The 24,163-nt window shown below is 48.9% G+C and overlaps 1 protein-coding gene across 3 annotated transcripts in view; it reads right to left on the reverse strand.

Annotated features, from left to right (window-relative positions):
- CERS2 (ceramide synthase 2) overlaps positions 1 to 22,610 on the reverse strand; it is a 48,413-nt gene extending 25,803 nt beyond the window's left edge. Inside the window, exon 1 of one of the 3 annotated variants that reach the window (XM_080984767.1) lies at positions 22,366 to 22,610. The gene's annotated coding sequence lies outside the window, so the exon portion shown is untranslated. Of the gene's footprint in view, positions 1 to 21,029; positions 21,181 to 22,093; positions 22,194 to 22,365 lie in introns of those variants that run through there. The other 2 variants (XM_080984769.1, XM_080984768.1) reach the window with 2 other exon arrangements.
- Between the last annotated feature and the right edge of the window lie 1,553 nt (positions 22,611 to 24,163).

Below are 24,163 nucleotides of genomic sequence, written 5' to 3' on the forward strand. Positions count from 1 at the left end.
CACTGGAAGGACAGATTGTGAAGCTGAGGCTCCAAGACTTTGGCTACCTCATGAGAAGAGAAGACTCCCTGGAAAAGACCCTGATGTTGGGAAAGATGGAGGGCACAAGGAGAAGGGGACGACAGAGGATGAGATGGTGGGACAGTGTTCTCGAAGCTACCAGCACGAGTTTGACCAAACTGCGGGAGGCAGTGGAAGACAGGAGGGCCTGGCGTGCTCTGGTCCAGGGAGTCACGAAGAGGCGGACACGACTAAACGACTAAACAACAACAACAAGTCCTCATGGTTTTGAGCAAGGGTCCGTCAGGGCTCAGTACTGTCCACACGGACTGGCAGCATCTCTCCAGGATTTCAAGCTTTTGGGGATTGAATTTGGGACCTGCTGCATGCAAAGCAGAGGAGCTATTGGCTCGTCCCCAATAGATAAAGAAAGATTCTAGTCCTCAAGGTTTTGAACACAGGACCCATTTAAAGACAGAAGAAGGAAGCAGTCTTGTACCAAGGCAGGTCCTTGACCCAGCTAGCTCAATACTGTCTACACAGGCAGGCAGCAGTTATCCAGGGTTTCAGACACGGGTTGGTCCTACTTGAGAACATCCAGGCATGCAGCAAGTTTCTTTTTGTTGTTGTTAACCGCTCTGAGTTTATATTGACTTTTGTTCTGACAATCAAGCCGTCTGTTTCAATAAACAAACGAATACCGTATTTTTCGCTCCATAGGGCGCACCTGACCATAGGGAGCACCTAGTTTACAGAGGGGGAAATCAAGGGAAAAAATATGATTCCTCCCCCCCAGCTCTGGGAGCAGCTGACAGTCTGCACGCAGCCCCTGCACTTCTCCCAGATTTCTCCCTGCTTTTGCAGGAGGTGGGGGAATTCCCCCACCTCCCGCAAAAGCCCACAGGAGAAGGGACTCGGCCAGTCAGTCCCTTCTCCCTCCTTGGGGAAAAGCCCCCAAGAGCGGCGGGCTCTTTAAAGGCTGCATGGCTCCTGCGGGCTTTTCTATGAGGTGGGGGAATTCCCCCACCTCGTAGAAAAGCCCACAGAAACCGGGCAGCCTTTAAAGAGCGCGTGGCTTTTGCGGGAGGTGGGGGAATTCCCCCATCTCCCGCAAAAGCCCACAGGAGCCGCGGACCCTTTAAAAGAGTGCGCAGCTCCTGTGGGCTTTTTGATCCAGCTTGTGGGGCTGGCGGTGGGGGGAAGCACTGCTTTCCCCCACCGCCAGCCTCAAAACCAGGTAGGGGAGTAGCGCGAAGGCGTCGTGCGCCTTCCCGCTGCCCCCCGAGCCTGTGGGGCTGGCGGTGGGGGGAAGCGCTGCTTTCCCCCACTGCCAGCCTCAAAGACCAGACTCTCCCGGCTTCAGCGAAAGCAACGTGAAGCCTTCGGAGCGCAGGCTTCGGAGGCTTCGCGTCGCTATCACTGAAGCCAGGGAGCCTGCATTCGCTCCATAGGACGCACACACATTTCCCCTTAATTTTTGGAGGGGGAAAAGTGCGTCCTATAGAGCGAAAAATACGGTAAATAAAGTAAGATGCAAGTCCTGGCTCGGAATAAAAGGCCCGTTCAAAGAGGAATATTGGAAGCTGCCTGGCTGGCAAGTGGCTCCAGCGTTTGAGGAAGAAGAGCTCTCTTCCAGCCCTTCCTGGATCCCTTCGCATGCTCTACCCCTAAGAAACAGCGCTACCCCTAAAATTATTATTATTACTTATTGTATTTCTGTCCCAGACTTTTCTCAGAGGAGCTCGGGGGCGTACACGGCTCTCCCCCTCCTCATTTAATCCCCTCAACAACCCTGCGAGGTAGGTTAGTCTGGGAGGCAGTGAGTGGCCCAAGGTCACCCGGCTAGCTTCCTGGCCGAGTGGGGATTCGGACCCTGGTCTCCGAGTCCCAGGTCCTGGTCTAATTGCTACACCACCCTGACTTCCTGCATTGCTAAAGCAAGGGCTCCACGATTGCTAGATGGCAGTATCACAGGAAGCTGCCCGAAAGCCAGTCAGACCGTCGGTTCATCTACCTTGGTATTGTCCACACTGACTGGCAGCAGCTATCAAAGTGTTTTGGGTATTTGGAGTCTCTCCCAGCCCTAATTGGAAATGTCAGGGATTGAACCTGGGACATTCCGCATGCAAAAGAGATGCCCTACCGCTGAGCTAAATCCCTTCCCTCCCCCCCCCAAAAAAACCAAGATTCTAGTCCTCATGGAGGACTAGGGTCATCTCGTCCAACCATCTAGTTTCCAGACCCTTGATCATTTTGGGTGCCCTCCTCTGCACATGTTATAGCTTGTCAATACAGTGGTACCTCGGGTTACAGACGCTTCAGGTTACATACACTTCAGGTTACAGACTCCGCTAACCCAGAAATAGTGCTTCAGGTTAAGAACTTTGCTTCAGGATGAGAACAGAAATCGTGCAGCGGTGGCACGGCAGCAGCAGGAGGCCCCATTAGCTAAAGTGGTGCTTCAGGTTAAGAACAGTTTCAGGTTAAGAACGGACCTCCGGAACGAATTAAGTACTTAACCCGAGGTACCACTGTATCCTTCTTAAATTGTGGTGCCCAGAACTGGACACAGCATTCCAGGTGTGGCCTGACCAAGGCAGCATAGACTGGGACTATGACTTCCCCTGATCTGGGCCAGGGGTCCCCAAACTAAGGCCCGCAGGCCGGATAAGGCCCGAGGGACTCATTTATCCGGCCCACGACGACCCCCACTGCCTGCTCTTACCGCTGCTGCACCGCACGGCTGCCCACTTCCGGGTCGGAGGAGCACCGGAAATAGCTTGTGCGCAGGCGCAAGCATTATTTGCGCATGCGCAAGCGTTATTTCCAGTGCACATCCGGGTCGGAGGCTTGTGCACATGCGCAGAAGCTATTTCCGGTGCTCCTCCGACCCGGAAGTGCGCCGGAAATAGTGTGCGTGCACATGTATGGGCATGCGCTCCCCCGCCGCGCGATCGGCGCTGGAGACACCGGCCCAAGGCGCGGTACCGTATTTTTCGCTCTATAACACGCACCAGACCATAACACGCACGTAGTTTTTAGAGGAGGAAAACAAGGAAAAAATTTTTCTAAACGAAACAGTGGATGTATGATTTTTGTGGTTCATGCTGTGGCCACAGACTTGTGATCTGACAGTGAGTTTGGAGTAGCCCAATGCAAAAATCCTAGGATCCATGTGGATCCCTGCTTTGTAACCACGTTTTTGCACCACTGCAACCCCAGGCAACAGTGGGTGCGTGATTTTTTTGGTGCAAGATGTAGCCATGGACATGCTATGTGATCTGATGGTGAATTTGGGGTGACCCAGTGCAAAACTCCTGAGGATCCATGTGGATCCGTGCTTTGTAACCATGTTTTAAGTGGGGAGGGAAGGTAAAGCACTCAAGGGACAAGGAGCACACATGGGGTGTGTGGAGAAGGATGCTGCTAATAATGCTATTTAGCGAGCTGAGTGGGGAGGAGAGAGGGACAGAGAGCCTGCTTACTTTAAAGGAGCCAACCAGACAGGAGCCGCTTACACTCGTGTAAGCGGCTCCTATCCTCTCCCGCTTTGCTCCTTTAAAGCAAGCAGGCGCTCTGTCCCTCTCTCCTCCCCACTCAGCGGCTCTTCTCCCGCTTTGCTGTTTCAAAGCGAGCCACGGAGGAGGGAAGGAAGGGGAACCATGGATCCTCTGCTCACAACTGCATCCCCCCTGCCACCCGTAGGCATTTGCTCCATAACACGCACAGACATTTCCCCATACTTTCTAGGAGGAAAAAAGTGAGTGTTATGGTGCAAAAAATACGGTAAGTTTGCTGACCCCCGATCTGGAAACTAGACTTCTGTTGATGCAGCCTAGAACAGCATTAGCCTTTTTTGCTGCTGCATCACACTATTGACTCATGTTCAGCTTGGGGTCTACAAAGACCCCTAGATCCTTTTCACATGTGCTGCTAGTAAGCCAGGTATCCCATCTTATATTTGTGCAGCTGATTCTTCCTGCCTAAGTGCAGAACCTGACATTTGTCCCTGCTGAAATTCATTTTGCTAGCTTGTGCCCAGTTCTCCGATACGTTAAGGTTATGATTCTGAAAACTTTCTTTTGACTTACGGGCTTTCCCAAGTCCTAACAGCAGGGGCCAAGTGATTGAAACTTGAGATCTTCTGCATGCAAAGCAGACATGCTACTCATTGAGCTACAAGCCCTTCGCAAATAGAACTCATTTATGCCACTGCAAAAACCCCAAACAGCACCCCATTTCCAGGGCACAACCAATCAGAGGCTTTTTCCCGCGCAGCTGCGCTGCTACAAATTGCTGCAGCCCGAGAGACGGTTGTGCCACACGATTCCTTCAGATGTGGCCCAACCCTCGAGGCCGGCAGCAAAGTGGAAACAGCAAAGACGTTGCAACACTTGAGTCACACTCTCAGGAAAGCCGTCAGAGACAAGCCCAGCTTTCTCCTAACTGGTGCCCGCCAGACAGTTCAAACTACAACTCCCACCAGCAAGCACCACCGCTTCGGACTACAACTCCCGCCAACGGCCACGTGACCCAGAAGCCGCCAAGCTGACTTAGTGTCAAGTCGCCAATCGAAAAAGCTTTTTCAACCGGCGGCAAAATTTCGCCCCTCGGAAAATGCGGGTGTCGTTGTTAATGAATGGGCTGATGTTTTTGCGCCGATTTTGCTGTGTGGTTAATCGGCTTTAAAAAAAGCCTTTGGTTGGAGAAAAAAATATCTGCACATTTAAATGGATAAAAAATGCAGATGGCAATGCCTTTCTGGGTGTGTGTTAATAATAATAATAAATTTTTATTTATACCCTGCCCTTCCCAGTTCAGAAAACCGGGCTCAGGGCAGCTATCAACAAATTTAAAACATTTAATTGATGCAACAAAAAAACAGCATAAAATACAGTATAAAACGTGAATAACAATAAATTCAGAATTAAAAAATCAATTTAGGGGGAAATCCATCCAATAAACATTAGATGATCACCAGGGCTAGCTGGCTAAATTAGTCCTATTTGGGCCAGTGAGGAGACCAGTGTGTTGTATTCCACCATCTGTAACTGGCGCGATTATGGGGCATCGACGGTGGATTTCTGGTGGAAGGTCCGGACATCCTTCCGCTTTTATCATCTGCGATGATTCCCCAATCAAAGTTAAACTGCAGAACTTCATCACTGCAGGAGGCAGCGATGCTCACCAACTGGAGTGGCGTTAAAAGCGGATTAGACAGGCTCACGGAGGGGGATAAAGCAATCGATGGCTCCTAGCGCCATAGCTGTTCTCTGCCTCTGAACAGTTGCTGGACCAGCGGTTCTCAACCTGTGGGTCCCCAGATGTTGTTGGACTACAACTCCCATCATCCCTGAGCTCTGGCCTTGATAGCTAGGGGTGATGGGAGTTATAGTTCAACAACATCTGGGGACCCACAGGCTGAGAAAGGCTTCTGAAGACTATTGTTCTGATGGAACCTCCAGGCCCAGAGGCAGTCTACCTTCATTCCCAGGTCCTTTGGGGCATCTCACCTGCTTCAGGTAGAGGGGCTGCTCTCCATCTTTTTAAAACGGCCCGTCCCTGCGGCCTAATCCTCCAGCCCTCCGAGTCCTCATAAGGGAGCTGTTCCTGGAGGAAGAACTGCGAGGGGAGAGACTCCTTCAGGCAAGGCCTCCTTCCACCTGTCTTGCTCTACCCTCTAGTCTCTGCTTCTCAATGCATATTGTATTGTTTTATATACTGTGGCTTGCCGTGGTTTTATTGATTATAGTTTAGATATTATTTATTGTAACTGTTGAGTGGATTTCTGTTTAACTTTTATATGTTGATATTATTATTTTATACTATTTTAATGATTGCTGAATGTTACATTTTGATGTAGGTTGCCTATTTTAAAGTTACGTTTTATTATCACATTTTTGTACAGTGGTACCTCGGGTTAAGTACTTAATTCGTTCCGGAGGTCCGTTCTTAACCTGAAACTGTTCTTAACCTGAAACAGCACTTTAGCTAATGGGGCCTCGGAGCACGATTTCTGTTCTCATCCTGAAGCAAAGTTCTTAACCCGAGGTAATATTTCTGGGTTAGCGGAGTCTGTAACCTGAAGCGTATGTAACCCGAGGTACCACTGTATTGCATTAGATTGTTATAAGATGTACAGTGGTACCTCTGGAGACGAACACGATTCATTCCGGAGCCCCTTTCGCATCCTGAAGCAAACGCAACCCTCATCCGCTCAGGTTCCGATTCACCGCTTCCGCACATGACGTCATTTTGAGTGTCTGCGCATGCGCGAGCGTCTGCGCGCTCCGTTGCAGAGTGCAACCTGAAAATGCTTAACCTGAAGCGACTTCAACCCAAGGTATGAACTGTATATTTTTTGTTTCTTCAGCTTGTAAACCGCCTTGAGTATTGTAAGATAGAAAGACGGTATACAAATTAAAAATTATGATGATGAATCCTGCAGCCACGCTCTTCTGATATTAGCTTAAATGATACTGTGTTATGCCTATCTGGAGGGGTAAAAGTGTAACAAGGGTGAATTTATTTCTTTTTTAAAAAAACAGCCCACAACATTTGGGGAATGCAAACTTACAGGATTTCAGCGATGAGCTATGCACAGACGAAGGAGCATGTCTCCCCAAAAACTTTTGTAGGTTGAAGCAGTATCAAAATAATAATAATAATAATAATAATAATAATAATAATAATAATTTATTATTCATACCCCGCCCATCTGGCTGGGCTTCCCCAGCCACTCTGGGCGGCTTTCAACAAAATATTAAAATACAGTAATGCATCAAACATTAAAAGCTTCCCTAAACCACCCTGATGCCATCCAGAGTACAGTGGTACCTCGGGTTAAGTACTTAATTCGTTCCAGAGGTTCGTTCTTAACCTGAAACTGTTCTTAAGCTGAAGCACCACCTTAGCTAATGGGGCCTCCCGCTGCTGCTGCGCCACTGGAGCCCGATTTCTGTTCTCATCCTGAAGCTAAGTTCTTAACCTGAAGCACTATTTCTGGGTTAGCAGAGTCTGTAACCTGAAGCATATGTAACCTGAAGCTTATGTAACCCAAGGTACCACTGTAATATGCTGCTTTTTGTTTTCTGTGTTAAGAAAATCTCCGGCTTCTGACAAGAGTCCAGTTTAGCAGGTTTCAATATTTGCAAAAAAAACCCCCAAAAACCAATGACTCTAAAATGCATTTTTCAAATGCAGCAAGCCACAGCAAGAGAGAGCGTCTCAGGCCGAGAGAAGCGGAATAATAATAATTATTATTTTTATTCCAGCAAAACAAAATCCTAGCGGCAGACAAAGCCAGGCTAACACACAATTTAACACAGTGTCCCTGTTTAAACAATGCCACTGTTTACAAAGAAGGGCCACTTGTTTCCTAGAACTAAGCTCTTGACAAATTAACTGTCCCCATTTGCCCTCTGGAGAGAGGGATATCTTTTAATTTGTTATTTCATTTTATAATGTTTAAACAGACTTGCGTTCCCCAGGGCCTCTGGGAGCCAAATCGCAGAGCCGAGGGCGATAAAGCATTATTATTTTTTTGCGCACAGTCGCAAAGAACGCCGGCGAATTTGATACCCGCATCCAGCCTGTCTAGATAGGAAAAGGTGCGCAGTGGAACATTCCCCAAAATGACCCAGGCATGAAAGGAAAGCAGGGAGGGGAGGGGAGAGGGAAGAAAAAGACGCTCCGTTTTATCAGACATTCCCCTACTTCAGAAACTAGGGCAGGATTGTCTATTGTTGGGAAAATAAAGAGAGGAAGATTAAAGGCACAGATAGTTTTGCTGACCGACTTTGGACAAAAAAGCAGGCTGTTTCTCCCCAACCGATTTGGCGCTAAGTTGCCAGAAAAACAAAAGCAGCTCATTTTTATGATGGGCTCCTTAATGCAAGCAGACAGCCAACCTTTTTCAAAGGTGCACTATTTCAATTTCTGAGCCAATTCCCTTCCCACTCACTCAGAATAGTTCTGTCCGCCAATGCAAGACACAGACGAGAGATAGCACAAACCAGGGTGGATAAAAAGCAATTATTTTTTAAAATATATATTTAAAACTCAGATTTTTAAAAATTAAATTGGATTTTAAAAATAAATTTCGGAGGATAGTTTTCTATTTAAGTTACATGATAGTCCAAAGGCTATTCATCAGGAAATAAGGATTTGTTTTTAAGTTCTTCATGTGTGCTAAAACTCAGTCTAAGTTGTTTTTAATTGTTTAACCACATCGGTTAATAAACATGGATACATATGCTATAATGTTATTGTTTTAGTTGAATAAATTGTTATTAAGGAAATGATTATTTTTCTCCTTCCAATAAATCACAGCAGAAAAGTTGTCCAAATGTAAACGGTTGAGGGGGCGTTTGGGTGTAATCTTCGACACCTCCCTTTCCATGGAGGCGCAGATTGCAGCTATAACAAAGGCGGCATTTTTCCATCTCCGCCAAGCTAAGCAGTTGGCTCCTTACCTCTCTCGCCCTGACCTAGCCACTGTGATCCACGCGACGGTCACCTCCAGACTGGATTATTGTAACTCGCTCTACGTGGGGCTGCCCTTGAGACTGACCCAGAAACTCCAGCGGGTGCAGAATGCTGCAGCGAGACTCCTTACGGGGTCTTCGCTGCGAGATCACATTCACCCGGTGCTACACCAGCTGCACTGGCTCCCGGTGGAGTACAGGATCAGGTTTAAGGTGCTGGTTTTAACCTTTAAAGCCCTATACGGCCTAGGACCCTCGTACCTACGGGACCGCCTCTCCTGGTATGCCCCACAGAGAAACTTACGGTCTTCAAATAAAAACATCTTGAAGGTCCCAGGCCACAGAGAAGTTAGGCTGGCCTCAACTAGAGCCAGGGCTTTTTCGGCTGTGGCTCCGATTTGGTGGAACGCTCTGTCACAAGAGACCAGGGCCCTGCAGGATTTGACATCTTTCCGCAGGGCCTGCAAGACAGAGCTCTTCCACCAGGCCTTTGGCCAGGGCACAGCCTGACTCCCTCCCTCGGCAATCTTCGCGGAGCTCTGGCCCAATAGTTGCCAGTGGCCTGAATTAATTAATCTTATAATGAATGATTTTAGAGTGTTGTTTATGCTATACTTTTATACTGTTTTATTGTTGTTAGCCGCCCTGAGCCCGGCTTTGGCTGGGGAGGGCGGGATATAAATAAAATTTATTATTATTATTATTATTATTTCTTAATTTGGAGTCCGCCCAAATAGGGGGCGTCTCATACACGAAAAAATACAGTAGATCAAATTTCTTTTACAGAAAGACTCATTCTTGCTGGTATAATCTTAATATTTACCAACCAGATGAAGGTTCCGTTTTTGGAATAATACATTTTCAGAGTAGTTTTTACAGTTATATCAAAAATCACTGATTCAGTTATACTCTTAGAAATATATAGACCGATAACTATGAAATTATTGTGAGGTTTAACAAGTTAACTGTTTATATTTGGACAACTTTTCTGCTGTACCTTTATTGGAAGGGGGGGAAAGTAACCACTTCCTTAATAACAATTTTAACAATTTATTTGACTAAAACAATAACATTATAGCATATGTATCCATGTTAGCTGAGGACGAGATGGTTGGACAGTGTTCTCGAAGCTACCAGCATGAGTTTGACCAAACTGCGGGAGGCAGTGGAAGACAGGAGGGCCTGGCGTGCTCTGGTCCAGGGGGTCATGAAGAGTCGGACACGACTAAACAACAACAACAATCCATGTTAGCTGATGTCGTTAAACAATTAAAAAAAAAAAACCTTACACTGAGTTTTAGCACACATGAAAAACTTAAAACAAATCCTTATTTCTTGAATAGCCTTTGGGATATAATGTAACTTAAATAGAAAACTGTCTTTAGATTGATTTTTTCCTCCAAAAGCATATTATTTTAAAAATCTGATTTAAATTTAAAAAAAATTTAAAAAAATTTATTTATCCACCCTGGGATTGCTGCTTGGGTTTTGACACCCGCCATTACTCATAGTGGAAGCCTCCACACATCCTTCCACATAAGATCAGGTCAAAGGAATCTTTATCTGCATCAGCCACAAGATGTAGCAATAAAATAAAATATAATGAACTGCAGATAGAGGTAAAAACTATACAAAATACATTTTTGAGGTTTACATCAATCATCAGATAACAGATCTTACTCTAATTGCCCCTGCTAATTATTTTTTGCAGTTTTTGTTGTCACCTGATTATCTTTCTTTCCGCGAAACGTTTCCTACCAGCCTGGGGTTGTCTCCCTCTTCTCACTTAGAAGCCCCATAAGATGCGTGGGCAGAGAAAGAGAAGCACATTAGTGGCTTTTATTAACTGCGGTGGATGCCAAGGGTTGCAAAACACCAGGTCACACCCCGTGTGTGCATGAACTCGGGGCCAGATTCAGGTTTGATGAGGCCCTCAGCTCCTGAAGGTAATGGGGCCCTTTCTATGTCCAGCTGTCCTTTGTCCACAACAAATTGTCCTGTTTTTGGGGGCTGTATACAGTGGTACCTCTGTTTGTGAACAGGATCCGTTCCGGAGCCCCGTTCGCAACATGAGCAGAACGCAACCCGCAGCGGCGCATCTGCGCATGCTTCTGCGCATGCGGCGAAGAGTGGTGAAACCCGGAAGTAACCCTTTCCGGTACTTCCGGGTCGCTGCGGGACGCAACCTGAAAAAACGTATCATAAAGCAAATGTAACACGAGGTATGACTATATATGCTATACGGTAATTGATGGACCCGCTAGGTATCTAAATCCATTTGCACATGTTGCCCTGCAACCAGTCCATGCAGAATGTAGGCACCCTATACATAGAAAGGAGCAAAGCAGTGATATTTTAGGGAGCAGGCTAGCAGGCGGGGCCCATGACTTACATCTTAGGAGCCTGCGCAACACAAAACACTCTTGTTGTATGTACGTTTTATTTTATTTGTTTTTTATCTTATATTTTGGAAATGTACATGCAGGTGGTTTTTTTCCTTAATTTTTTTGGGGGGCCCCCAGGAGCGTGGGGCCCTAAGCTATAGCTTGTTTAGCTTATACATAAATCCAGCAGACAATGGAGGCGACCGCCTTTGCAGTGTTCAAAATCCAGGCCCCAGGCGAATTTTGCACCCTGCTTTCGGCCTCTTGCGACCAAGCGAAAATCTCTGCCACCTGGGAGATCATTGGATCTGGACTGTTTTCACACGCTAATACCCCACACCCTGTAGAATTCGGTCCGTTTACTTGCACAGTTGGAATGAATTTCGGGTACCAAAATGCTTTTTCTGCGTAGCCTTGAGCAGGAGCAGCGAACAACAATTGTTGCCGCTTGTCTTCATTCGCCCCATTGCGCTGCTCACAGCTGCGAAGAATATTCTTAGGTCGTGAGTGGTCTGTGTCACTATTAAGAAAAACAGGTCGGAATAGGCCAATATATATATAGACTTCAGTGGGATCGTGACTTTTCTTCTTTAAGTTCGTAATCAAGCTCAAGGTTGTCATTTGAACCAGCCGGATGTTTAACTGAGAGCCAATTGCAGTCAGTCCATCATTTGAAAACTGACTTTTGAGCCCTCTTGCCCCAAAATGGAAACTAGCCATTCCATTTTGGCGACTATAACCCTGGTTTAAGAAGCCATTTGACGCCTGGGCTTATAATCTGTGAGTTTCTAGCAGTTTCGCCTTCGGGCGAAGTAAAACCATTACAGACCGACAGCTGTGGCTGTAGAGAGCGATATGAAAAATCTTTTAAAAATAAGAATTGGATAAAATGACAGGAAGGATTCGAAACCTGCAGGACCAAAGATTTACAGAGGATTGGAAGAACTATACGAACTATTTGAAGAGCAACTGTAATCAACAAATTATGCCAGTAGGACTACAAGAAGTTTTGTAAGGAGAAACATATGAAATTGAGATTTGAGATATTGAGAAATGAGATTTAAATGTAATAGTGAGAGTAAGAAATGCAAATTAAGTGAATACAGTGGTACCTCGGGTTAAGTACTTAATTCATTCCAGAGGTCCGTACTTAACCTGAAACTGTTCTTAACCTGAAGCACCACTTTAGCTGATGGGGCCTCCTGCTGCTGCCGCGCCACCGCTGCACGATTTCTGTTCTCATCCTGAAGCAAAGTTCTTAACCTGAAGCACTATTTCTGGGTTAGCGGAGTCTGTAACCTGAAGTGTATGTAACCTGAAGCGTATGGAACCCGAGGTACCACTGTAGATTGCAAAATTTTCAGATGTGATTGATGGAAGTCAAAAAATTGTGTAAGATATAAAAGTATGTTTAGTTATTGTTGGAAATGATATGTTAAAAAACTAGTAAAAATTTATATATATATATATAAAAAGAAAAATCTTTTAAAAATAAATAACCATTTGCCCCACCCACTTTTGCCTCTGGCCACGCCCACCATCAACATGCCATGGGGGTGGGGGCAAGGTGGCGCAGAAGGGACTTTGGCCAATCGGAAGCAGCCATTTCAGTCTTGGCAGTTCTGCATCTTTCAGAGGTACACGCCGCTGATCCTCATGGGCTGGATGAGGCCCCGAGGAGGAGAAAGTGGATGAACGTTCCCATGTCTTGTGCCAGTTGGCTGGGCACAGGAACTTTGCAAGGGAGACCATTCTTACCAGCAGCCTCTGCCCGTCCCTGGCCCCCTCCCCCCGATGGAGCAATCCCCAAAAGGGTTTCAATTGCCAGGACAAATACTGTGCAGACCTGCTTGGGGAAAAGTTTCAAGGAGTTTGCGTGGGGTGGGGAGAGAAACAGAGGACGGAAAGAGGAGGCTGGGTTCTCCTTGCAGGGCAGCTGACTTTTATCTTTTAAGCCTTCGGTTCAGAGGGTGGGAGTCCGCCAGGGCTCCTCGACGGTCATCTCGCAATTTAGGAAGGCGTAGAAATTATGTGCTTGCAGTTGCTCTTTCCAAAAGATGGCTGCTTCAACAGATCGGGCAGATATATTACTGTATTTTCACGTGTATAAGACGCCTCCTATTTTGGGGGACTCAAAATTAAGAAAATGGGGGGAGATTGCCCAGAGTTGTTGACCTTTTTTGGGGGGATTGCTCAGAACCGCTCACCCGCCTGAACAACGCTTCCTATCACACGCAATGAAAAGGCCACCAAGCGCTTGACCGCCTATCGCCTGCCCAACAGCAAATCAAAACAAGTCACTGCCGCAGTCACCACTAACCCACACTACCACTGCTGACAATGTCCACCTCATGGCAGCAACCAGTCCCCCGTCCCCCACACAGCAGTACCCATGTATAAGAAGGCCCCAATTTTTAAGCATTACTTTCACGTAAATAATCCTCGTGTTATACATGGAAAATACAGTACAGTGGTACCTCAGGTTATGTATCCAGAGGGATATGTAAACTTCGGGTTGTGAACGCGGCAAACCCGGAAGTGTGTACTTTTGGGTTTCGCCACGCGCACATGCGCATATGCACTCAATCGCGCCACATGCATGCGCAGAAGGGCACGTCCAGTTGTGGACTTTTCGGGATACGGCTGGGCCTCCAGAACAAATCCCATCTGTAACCGGAGGTAGAACTGTAATTTCTTTTCTGAACAGCAGAAAACAGCTTTTAAAACAGCAAGCCCTGCTTTCGAGACCCGGGAACAAAACAAGAGCACTTCTATCATGGGTCAGTCTGGTTGCCACAGCAGCCGACTCAGGTGTTTTGAAAAGGGACACTCAAAAGCAGCTCACGAAGGTGCGTTTCCCACAGCGATGGGCCTTCTAAGGGCAACTGCTCCTGGGCGTGGAGGCTCCACTATCCAGACAGGAGAGGAGCCCTTCTGAAGGGCCTTCGAGTTCAACAGCCTATCCTGATATGGGTTCCAAAGAGGACAAAGCTATCAAAATCTGGAGGCTGCCAGTCAGAGTTGGCAGCACAGGGATGGGGGGGAGCCTTAGAAACGCAGAACTGGAGAGACAGGAGGATGAGGAGCTGCCTCCCGCCGAGTCAGACCATTGCTCTATCTCATTCAGTTTTGTCAACACTGGCTGGCAGCGGCTCTGCAGGGTTTCAGATGCAGGGAAACACTGGCTTACCTGCACTGACTGGCAGCAGCTTTGCAGGAAAGCAGACAAGGGGTCTCTCCCAGCCTCAGATAGTGAAGACACCAGGGGTTGAAGCTGGGACCTTCTGCAGGCGCAGCAGGTGCTCAAACCACTGAGCTACAGCACCTCTCTTCCAAACAGAGCAAGATTCCAGTCCTCATGAGTCTGAAAACAGATCTCTCCCTGCCCTGCCAGGAGATTTCAGGGACTGAGCCTGGGACCGTCTGGGTGCGAAGAGACTTGTCCTGTGATTAAGCTGCAGGTGCTCCTCCAGCTAATAATAATCATAGATATTACAATAATAGATATTATTATTATTATTGGCAGAGCTGCAAGAACCCATCAATCTGGCCCAGAGGCTGCCAACTGGCAAAGGCCAGCACGAAACATAAAGCTTTTCACCTTCAAAGGATGCTAGACTTAATTACCTGTGCGCAGCAATAAGAGACGCAGCTTCCATAAGACGTATTTGCATCTGCTCCCCGGTACCAACAGATAGCTACCATAATTTGTTTTGCAATAGGCAATATTTGAAGCTGGCGAAGAGAAGGGCCCCAAGAAAGCAAGGGCATAGGATGCTGGATCAGGCCCATGGGGGCCCATCGAACCCAGGATCCTGTTCCCACAGGGGCCAAGCACATGCTGCAACTGCAACCCCAAAAGCAGAACCCAAAACACAGAAGCAGCACTCTGTCCAAATGAGATCTATTGTCTCCAATGGTGAATTTTGCAAATTTGGAAAACTGGCATTTGCAAATTTTGCAAACTGGCAGCTGGCGACCAAGAGCGGCTGAGGGATCTTGACTTTAGCGCCTGGTGCAGTCAAGGTAGGACCGGGGGGGGGGCAGGGGACAGCACAGGTAAGGAGCCCCATTCAGCAGAGACACCTCCCCCCTCAAATCAACGCAGTGCTAGCCGATCACATTTTGAAGTAATGCACACCCACCTCTTAAAACAGATTGGGTAAACAAGATTGCTGGGTTCAGAAGGGCCCTCATCCTGACAAGGGGCCCTCATCCTGACAAGGGGCCCTCATCCTGCCCCAAGGAGGCTCTCCAAAGCACCTGAGCCGATTCCGCAAGCGCCGCTCCATCGAGAGGCAGTGTGGCGTGGTGGTTAGAGGACTGGACCAGGATTCAGAAGGAACCAGGGTTCAAGCTTGGCCATTAAGCTCACCGCGTGAGCCCTCGGGGGGCCCAGTGACTCTCCCTCTCAGCCTTGCCTCCCTCGCAGGGTCACTGTGGGGTGGAGAACCACGCTCTTTGGAGGAAAAAGCAGGCTATCGAGGCAAACCGATCGGTAAAATCCCAATAATAGGCATTTGCAGTTGCCTTACCTGGAGGGAAGGGGAGAAAGGACACCTAATGGCCTTTTTCAGACATGGGAGGTTTAGGAGTGCGGAAAAATCCATACACAAAAAGCTTTGAAACTTGCCCTTCGGGTATTTTCCTCTCTCCCCCAACCAAGATCAGATGCAAGCAGGTAACTGCAGCCAAATCCATTAAGAGCATTAAAGCCTTACTGCGATCAAAGGTTTGTTGAGGCGCAGGCGAGAGCCACCCACCCAAGCACAGAGTATGCTCAAGAAAACCGTCCTGTTATTTATTCCCCGCATCCAACAGATCTGCCACCAACTCCTTAAAAAAACACCCGCCTCTCTAAAGGCACCCTTTTTTTTTGCAGGGAACTCTCCAAACACCCACCCACACCTAAGACATAAGAAGAGGCTGCCAGGATCAGGTCAATGACCCCTCTAGGCCAGCCTATGGCTCTTACAGTGGCCAAATCTCCCTGGGAACAGTGACGCCAAGATAGACTGCCCTTGGCGGTGGAGGTTCCATTAGAATGTCAGAAGAGGCCTCGCTGGACCGGGACAAAACCCACCATCCCGTTCTCATGGTGGCCAGGCAGTTGTCCATTTAGGGAAGGCCACAAGGAGGACCTGAGCACAAGAGGACTGTCTCTTCTTGTGACTTCATCAGCTTCGTTTGCTCACCTTTCCCCTGAAGCAAAAAAACAACAACAAAACAAACCCCAGACGCTGCAAGCCTTCCTCAGTGTTGCCCCTAAAATCCTAAAATCCCTTCTTAGACATCACCTTGCCGACAAAGGTCCGTATAGCTAAAGCTATGGTTTTCCTAGTAGTGATGTATGGAAGTGAGAGCTGGACCATAAAGAAGGCTGATCGCCAAAGAATGGATGCTTTGGAATTACGGTGCTGGAGGAGACTCTGGAGAGTCCCATGGACTGCAAGAAGATCAAACGTATTGATTCTTAAGGAAATCAGCCCTGAGTGCTCACTGGAAGGACAGATCCTGAAGCTGAGGCTCCAAGACTTTGGCCACCTCATGAGAAGAGAAGACTCCCTGGAAAAGACCCTGATGCTGGGAAAGATGGAGGGCACAAGGAGAAGGGGACGACAGAGGACAAGATGGTGGGACAGTGTTCTCGAAGCGACCAGCATGACTTTGACCAAACTGCGGGAGGCAGTGGAAGACAGGAGTGCCTGGTGGGCTCTGGTACAGGGGGTCACAAAGAGGCGGACACGACTAAACGACTAACAACAACATCACTTCCACACCAGGGGTGCTGGGAATCGCAGCTCTGTGAGGGGGGAAACTACAGTTCCCTGGATTCTTTAATATGAGGCCTCGGCAGGGCTGGCTTACCCACAGGCACTAGGGGTGCGGGGCACCCGGGCGCCAGGCTCTCAGGGGCACCATGCTGAGAGTGCGGGGCTGAGATTTGGAGTCTGGGGACTGAAGAGCCAGGCAGAGTGCTGCAGGTTTTTCTCCTGCCCCCCCCCCAAAAAATTGGGGGCGCTGGGCAGTTTTTTGCACCCCAGGGATGCGGGTGGCGCTGTGGGTTAAACCACAGAGCCTAGGACTTGCCCATCAGAAGGTTGGCGGTTCAAATCCCCGCGACGGGGTGAGCTCCTGTTGCTCGGTCCCTGCTCCTGCCAACCTAGCAGTTCGAAAGCACGTCAAAGAGCAAGTAGATAAATAGGTACTGCTCCAGCAGGAAGGTAAACGGCGTTTCCGTGCACTGCTCTGGTTCGCCAGAAACGCTTTAGTCCTGCTGGCCACATGACCCGGAAGCTGTACGCCGGCTCCCTCGGCCAGTAAAGCGAGATGAGTGCCGCAACCCCAGAGTCGGTCACGACTGGACCTAATGGTCAAGGGTCGCTTTACCTTTACCGCATATGCAAAATACAGCCCTGGGGAGAGTCACTACTGAGGATCCCCTGTGGGCCTGCTCAGACCAACCAGTTCTGTGTTGTGGGCTGTTTTGTGGATGTCCCACTTGAGGTCAGACGGGCCCTCTTCCCCCCTGTTGAACTTCTGAAATCCAATGAATGCTGCTTCTTCTTCTTCTTCTTCTTCTTCTTCTTCTTCTTCTTCTTCTTCTGGCAGGCTTTTATACTGGAGAAAGTGTGACCACCTATTGGTGGCTAGGGGAACTGCAGAATGATGACAGCCTTACATTTTTTGTATATAGGCAGAAAAGAATTTTGTACATCCTTCTTCTGAATATGGTTGGTCCATACTTGGTTGTCTTTGCTGACAGCCTCTCAAGGACCATGCACCACATTGAGAGACTATATATACAGTCTGGCCAAGCAACGGCTGGTTTTCAGAGAGCTGACAGGTCAAATGTTTCCAACTGCCTGTCACAGAGAATTGATTGCCTGCTAGCTGCCAATAATTCAGCCAGCCTACAGTCTGGACAAAACACAGACACCTAAGGATATGGCCAGGTATTCACTAAAATGTGGAGGCTATGCCTGGCTGTTTGACTTGAAAAAGGTTTTCGGATTTATTGGGAGTGCAGAAGACATGTAAGAGTAGAAAGATAACCTTGCAATTTCCACAAATTGTGTAATATGGATTTGTAATTGTTTAGTTTACGGGATTGTTCTCTAAGGTAAGGGCAGGCATATTAAAAGATTGTTATGATGGTAAAGACTAGTCATTCTGGGCGGTACCTAACTAAATTCTACTTGGACTCATTAATGGACAGTAATTAGGCACATGAGTAGGACTAACGCTGGATCCAACCCAGTGATAATGATTATTAATCAGACTGATATGGATATGGGATGTGGATAAAAATGGTATACTGAGGACTTAATTCCTTAAGATGAGGATTTCTTGTGTAAAGGATGCTTGATGGTTAATCATATAATAAGGATTTGTCATTATGATAAGTAGGGTAGTCACACCAAATCAGTTTGGAAACATTTAAGAATACAATGTTGCATTGTAGGAAATCCGAAGGAAATTTACACAGTGTAAAATCCAATAAAAGAAGATGAGTTCATGCTAACATAAAAAATAAACAAACAAGTTGTCCCCTGCAATTGGAAAACCGGGTGACTCGCCCTTGCCGGTTGCTTCAAAAACCTTCCATTTCCTTGCTAAATTCTGCCAGGCTCTGTGGTGCAAAGCCCAGTCTTATCAAGGCAAATTTGGGATCCATGCAGTCTGGGCTTTGAAATCAGCAACAGGTCACAACAGAAACTTTAGTGCACAGCTCAGCCTTGCCGATAATAAGGGCAAGTAATGGGATGCGGGTGGCGCTGTGGGTTAAACCACAGAGCCTAGGACTTGCCGATCCGAAGGTCAGCGGTTCGAATCCCCCGTCCCGTTGCTCGGTCCCTGCTTCCTGCCAACCTAGCAGTTCGAAAGCATGTCAAAGTGCAAGTAGATGAATAGGTACCGCTCCGGCGGGAAGGTAAACGGCGTTTCCGTACGCTGCTCTGGTTCGCCAGAAGCGGCTTAGTCCTGCTGGCCACATGACCCGGAAGTTGTACGCTGGCTCCCTCGGCCAATAAAGCGAGATGAGCGCCGCAACCCCAGAGTCGGTCACGACGGGACCTAATGGTCAGGGGTCCCTTTACCCTTTTAATGGCAAGTAATGAACGGCAAGCGATGGTAAATCCCAAAATCACTTACCCCAGAAGGCAATGGATACATTTTTCAAGGAAACCAGGTGCGAAGGAACTTTGGCCCTTCAGAGGCTCCCAAACTACAACTCCCATCAGCCCCAGCAAGCATGGCCAGGCATGAAGATGGGAACAGTAGTTCAGCGACACCTTGGCGGGCCAAAGGATCCCTGCACCAAAGTAAATAAATGTACAAAGCAAAACAAAGCACTCTCAAGGGCAAGCATTCCCAAACTCGGCCCTCCAGATGTTTTGGGACTACAATTCCCATTGTCCCTGACCACTGGTCCCGTTAGCTAGGGATGATGGGAGTTGTAGTCCCAAAACATCTGGAGGGCCGAGTTTGGGGATGCCTGCCCGAGGCTGACTCCTACACAGAGCAGACTTGGCGAAGTTAATAAATGCGGTTAATTTCAATCTACTCTGAATGGGAGTCCGCTGAATGGGAGTCCCACACTATAAAAAAGGAGGTTATGGCCTCAGCCTGCGCAGGCCTGAAAGCTAGCAACTTTCGGGAGTTTTTAAATCCCGCAGCGGAAACAATAAAAAAAAAAAAGCTAGTCCACTACTATGATTTAATCCTACGCGGCGACTGGGCAAAGGCTGTTGCACGCCAATATTTCTGGTTTTTAACCCAGCCTTTCGGAAAGTTAGAAAAGCAAACGGAGGCTGGGTTCTGATGTGCTACATTCAAATGCATGCACGGCTCTCCTTTCTGAAAACCCCGGAAGGGAAAGGCCTTAAAAAACAACAACACAACTATCGGTTTAGTCTGGACAGACCTGAGGGTGCCGCAAATGTGCTTTCGCAAACAGAAAGGAAGGAGGGGGGAAGACAGGCCTGCCAATCCCACGCTCAAAAGGGGACATTTTCCCCCACCCAGACCAAGGATCATTAACTGGTTCCGGGATGCCAGGGTGCCCTCGAGTTGCGGGGGGAAAGTTGCACACATACATACCAGGGTGGCAAAGATTTGGTGTAGGCCCCAAAAAGGGAGACTGGCACTTCCTGGATCGGAGGGAAAGACCAGAAGAGAGAAGGAAGGAAGACTTTGGGGCAGGGCTCAGCAATCTTTTTCAGCAGGGGCCCGGTCCACTGACCCTCAGACCTTGTGGAGGGCCGGATTATATTTTGGGGGGGAAATATGAACAAATTCCTATGCCCCACAAATAACCCAGAGATGCATTTTAAATAAAAGCACACATTCTACTCATGTAAAAACACGCTGATTCCCGGACCATCCGCAGGTCAGACTTAGAAGGCGATTGGGCTGGATCCGGGCACCCGGGCCTTGGTTTGCCTACCCATGCTCTGGGGGGGAAAGATAAATTGATATCCTACAGCAATGAAGCACACTTTGGAGAGGCAGGCCAGAAACCTCTCCCAAACTCTGCGCGGTTATGTGTAAACATGGCTTTAAGGCACAGGATTCTTGGATAAAGCTGTCAGAGAAAGGGCCATTATGGCTGGGACAATGGACCCCATAAATCAGGAGAGAAAAGAGAGAAGGGAGAAGCTAGCAATGACACAAAACAGTGGAAATTAAAGGGTGGGGGCACCGAATTCTCCCTATCCTGCCCCCCTCTTCTCCTCCCCACTTTCGCTGAACATTTACTTGAAGGGAGTTCTCGCCCGAGCCCCAAAAAGTGTCCGAAACAAAGTCTATTTCCCCTCGCAGCCTAGAGAGGGGAGGAAAAACCATCCCCAAGTGGGAATAGTTGGGTCAGACAAACCTTTTTTTCTGAAAATAAACACATTTCTCTTCCTTTCATCTCCAAAACACACTTCCTTCAAAAATAAAAAGGTTCAGCTCTACAAAGTACCTTTCAAACTTTTTTATATAGATGCAAAAAGGTTTGGGGGGGGGGATAAGGTGGGGATTCCTATAAATTGGGGGAAGGGAAGAAAGACATGGAAACCCCCTTCTATAATAGGATTCTGGAGGAAACAGGGTTTTTTAATTAAAAAAAAGGAGAAGAATTCTTAATTTTCCGAGAGAGAGAAAAGAGAATTACCTCCGGGGTTCTTCCTCCCGCAAGTGAATCCGAATCGTGTGCAATGTGGGGTGGATGGAAGTGTGGGTCGATCCTGCCTGCCCCCACCCCCACAAAAAAAAATCCCTGGATGGAAATTAGTCATAGGGAAGGGGGGGAGCGAGGGAGGGGCGCCCCGTGCAAAGGATCCGCCCCATTGCCAAATAACAGTTTAGCCATTCAAAGCCCCGTGCGCGGAGCTCCGAGGCCCCGATCCCGCGCGCCTTTACTTGCGAGTAAGCGCCGTTAGGCCCCCGCGGGGCTTCCTTCCGAGCAGACTCGCCCTTTCCTCCGGATCCTGGAGCTCGGGGCTTCCTGGTGCAGGGCCACTGAGCCCGCTTACTCCCGAGTAAGCGCGCTCCTGGAGTCCCGCGTCAAACCGGCCGGGGGCCCGCAGGCTTCGTCGGGAGTTGAGTCCCCTCTTTCCAAAACGTAGAGCAAGCCGGGGTTACTCTAAAGTAAAAGCCGCGCCCGATCCGGTGCAAAAACACTCTTTAAAAAGCCAAAATTCCCGGTAAGAGGAGCAGATGCGCTATGCCGTAAGGGGGTGCAGACGCCCCGCGATTAATGCGTGCGCCCTTAATGGCGATGGGTCTACTCCAAGTATATCTGGATTGCAAGCAGAGCTTTTCCATGCCTACTCCGAAGCAAGTCCCGTTGACTTTCATTGGGTCTTACTCCCGAGTAAGCGGCGTGAGGATCGCGGCCTGCCTCGGCCCCGATCCGAAACCAGCCCCCCCCCCAAAAAAAACACCACTCCATGAAATCAATGGGTCTGAGTCTCCTCGGAGGAGTGAGTAATACATACTGGAAAGTGCCCACGAGTATTTTTCCTTTAAACCGGGAGTGGCGGCGGCGCGCGGGGGGGAAGATATCGATCCGGTTTATGGTCCGTTTACATGACGGAAGAGAGAAAGCGGGAGAAGAGTTGGGGCGAGGAAGGGGGAATAAATGAGGATGTGTTTCCCCCCCCCCAAAAAAAAAACCTCACCCTACCAAACAAAACACGCACACAAACTCCCCCAAAGAATTAGGAATCAACTCGCCTTTGGCGCAGCGCAGCCGAAACGCGCAAAGCGGAACCTCGCCTGGAGCCACAAAGTTACTCATGACACAAACCTCCTTCCGCTCGCAGTTTCCTGAACCCGGAGCAAGGGGGGGGGGGCAGGATTGCAAAGAGAGAGGAGGGGTTTTTTTGGGAGGGGGGGGTTGAAGAGAAGCTCGTGGAAGGAAAGCAAAGTGGGGGGAAGAAGGAAAGGAAAACCCAACTTGTTGCAAAACATCAGGGCGCACAGACCAAGACGAGGGATCCACTCACGTTTTGCACCAGGAAGTCTAGCAGATCTCTGCGGAATCTCCCCTTCTCTCTTTTTTTTCCGGGGGGGGGGTGTTCCTGGCTTTTTTTAAAAAAAATGGGGGGTTGGGTGGGAGGTGGGGTTAGGGGGCGCAATCTCTCTTTCGCTCCTGCTCCTCCCCTTTGATCCAAAGCGCGCGGGGGGGGGGGCTGCTGCTGTTGATGGGAAGGGGCAGAAAATAAATAAATAAAAAGTAAAAGCAGCCTTCTTTTTTGGGGGGGTGCGCGCGTAGGGGGGGGGGTCCGGGGAGTTGTTGGAGAAATGACGTCGCCCCGGGACGGATCAGGTTAGCAGCCCCGCGCGCTGCTGGCCTGAGCCATTTGCAACATTAATTCGATATCGCAAAAAAACACCACTTTTTTTGGGGGGGGGGGGAGTAGCCAAGCCTTAGCAATCGAGGGCAGAGCCTGGCACGGCGCGTCCCCGCGCCGCCCCTCCCCCTCCATCCATCTCTCTGGCCATCCACTGACTCACCCACTTTGCTGGCGGGGGAGGGCGCGCGGAGGGGGGGTTGTCCCACTTTGGGGGAGGGAGGGGCCTGCCCGTCACTCGGAGGGTGGGTCTCTCTCTTTCCGGATTCCGGATAGAGCCCCTCCTACCCAAGGGAGGGCTCTTCTCTCTTTTTCCCTCCCCCCCCCCGCACTTTTCTTTCTTTCTTTCTTTTTGCAAAAAAATGAGGTTCTATCTTTTCCTCTTCTGGACTCACCAGTTTTGCAAAAAAGAGGATGGAGGTGGAAAGAAATTGGAGGGAGGGAAAGAGAAATGGGGAGGGGACCCCAATTTTCCCCATCGCTCCCCCCTTTTTTTCTTTTTTTCTTTCTTTCTTTCTTTTTGCAAAAAAGGGAGGTTCTCTCTTTTCCCCGCCTGACTCACCAGTTTTGCAAAAGAGAGGATGGAGGTGGAAGGAAATTGGAGGGAGGGAGAGAGAAATGGGGAGGGGACCCCAATTTTCCCCATCGCTCCCCTTCTTTCTTTCTTTCTTTCTTTCTTTCTTTCTTTTTGCAAAAAAAGAGGAGCTTCTCTCTTTTTCTCTTCTGGACTCACCAGTTTTGCAAAAGAAAGGATGGAGCTGGAAGGAAATTGGAGGGAGGGAATGGGAAATGGGGAGGGGGACCCCAGTTTTCCCCATCGCTTCCCCCCCACCTCACCCACGTGGCTAAGGGACCCCGGGTTGGACTTGCCGCTCCAGAGGATAAGCAGCTTGGCGCCGGAGTCAGAGCGTTGGTCCGTGTAGATCAGCGTTGTCGGCACTGGCTGGCAGCAGCTCATGGGGGGGTGAAGTTGGGGAGGGGGGCAAAGCTCACCCCACCCGGAGTCTAAGCTGCCCTAGGTTGAGTGACGCTTCAGAGGAGTGGCGGAGGAAGCGGATTTTGTGAGTGCGTTGGTGCATAGGGCCTAGTGGTGCTTGCACGGGCTGGCAGCATCTCTCATGCGTTGGCAGAAAAAGAAGGGGGCAACGCCCGATTCCCCCTCCCTTCACTCCAGTTGGACTGTTGCTTCGAGGAAGATGAGTCACAGCATTGCTTCACCTAGTTCAGCGAGGTCGACATGGTCTGCCAGCAGTTCTCCAAAGTTTCAGGCAAAAGGGACTTTCTACCAGCTGAACCCAGGACCTTGGGCAGGCAAGGCTGAGGCTCTGCTCTGCTGCTGACCCACAAGATAACACCAGAAGGTGACTCGGAAACTGCAATTAATCCAGAATGTGACAGCCAGACTGGTGACTGGGAGCGGCCGCCGGTACCATGTAACACTGGTCCTGAA

The sequence above is a fragment of the Podarcis pityusensis genome (assembly GCF_964106645.2).
Source record: "Podarcis pityusensis genome assembly, chromosome: 16".
Lineage (NCBI taxonomy): Eukaryota > Metazoa > Chordata > Lepidosauria > Squamata > Lacertidae > Podarcis > Podarcis pityusensis.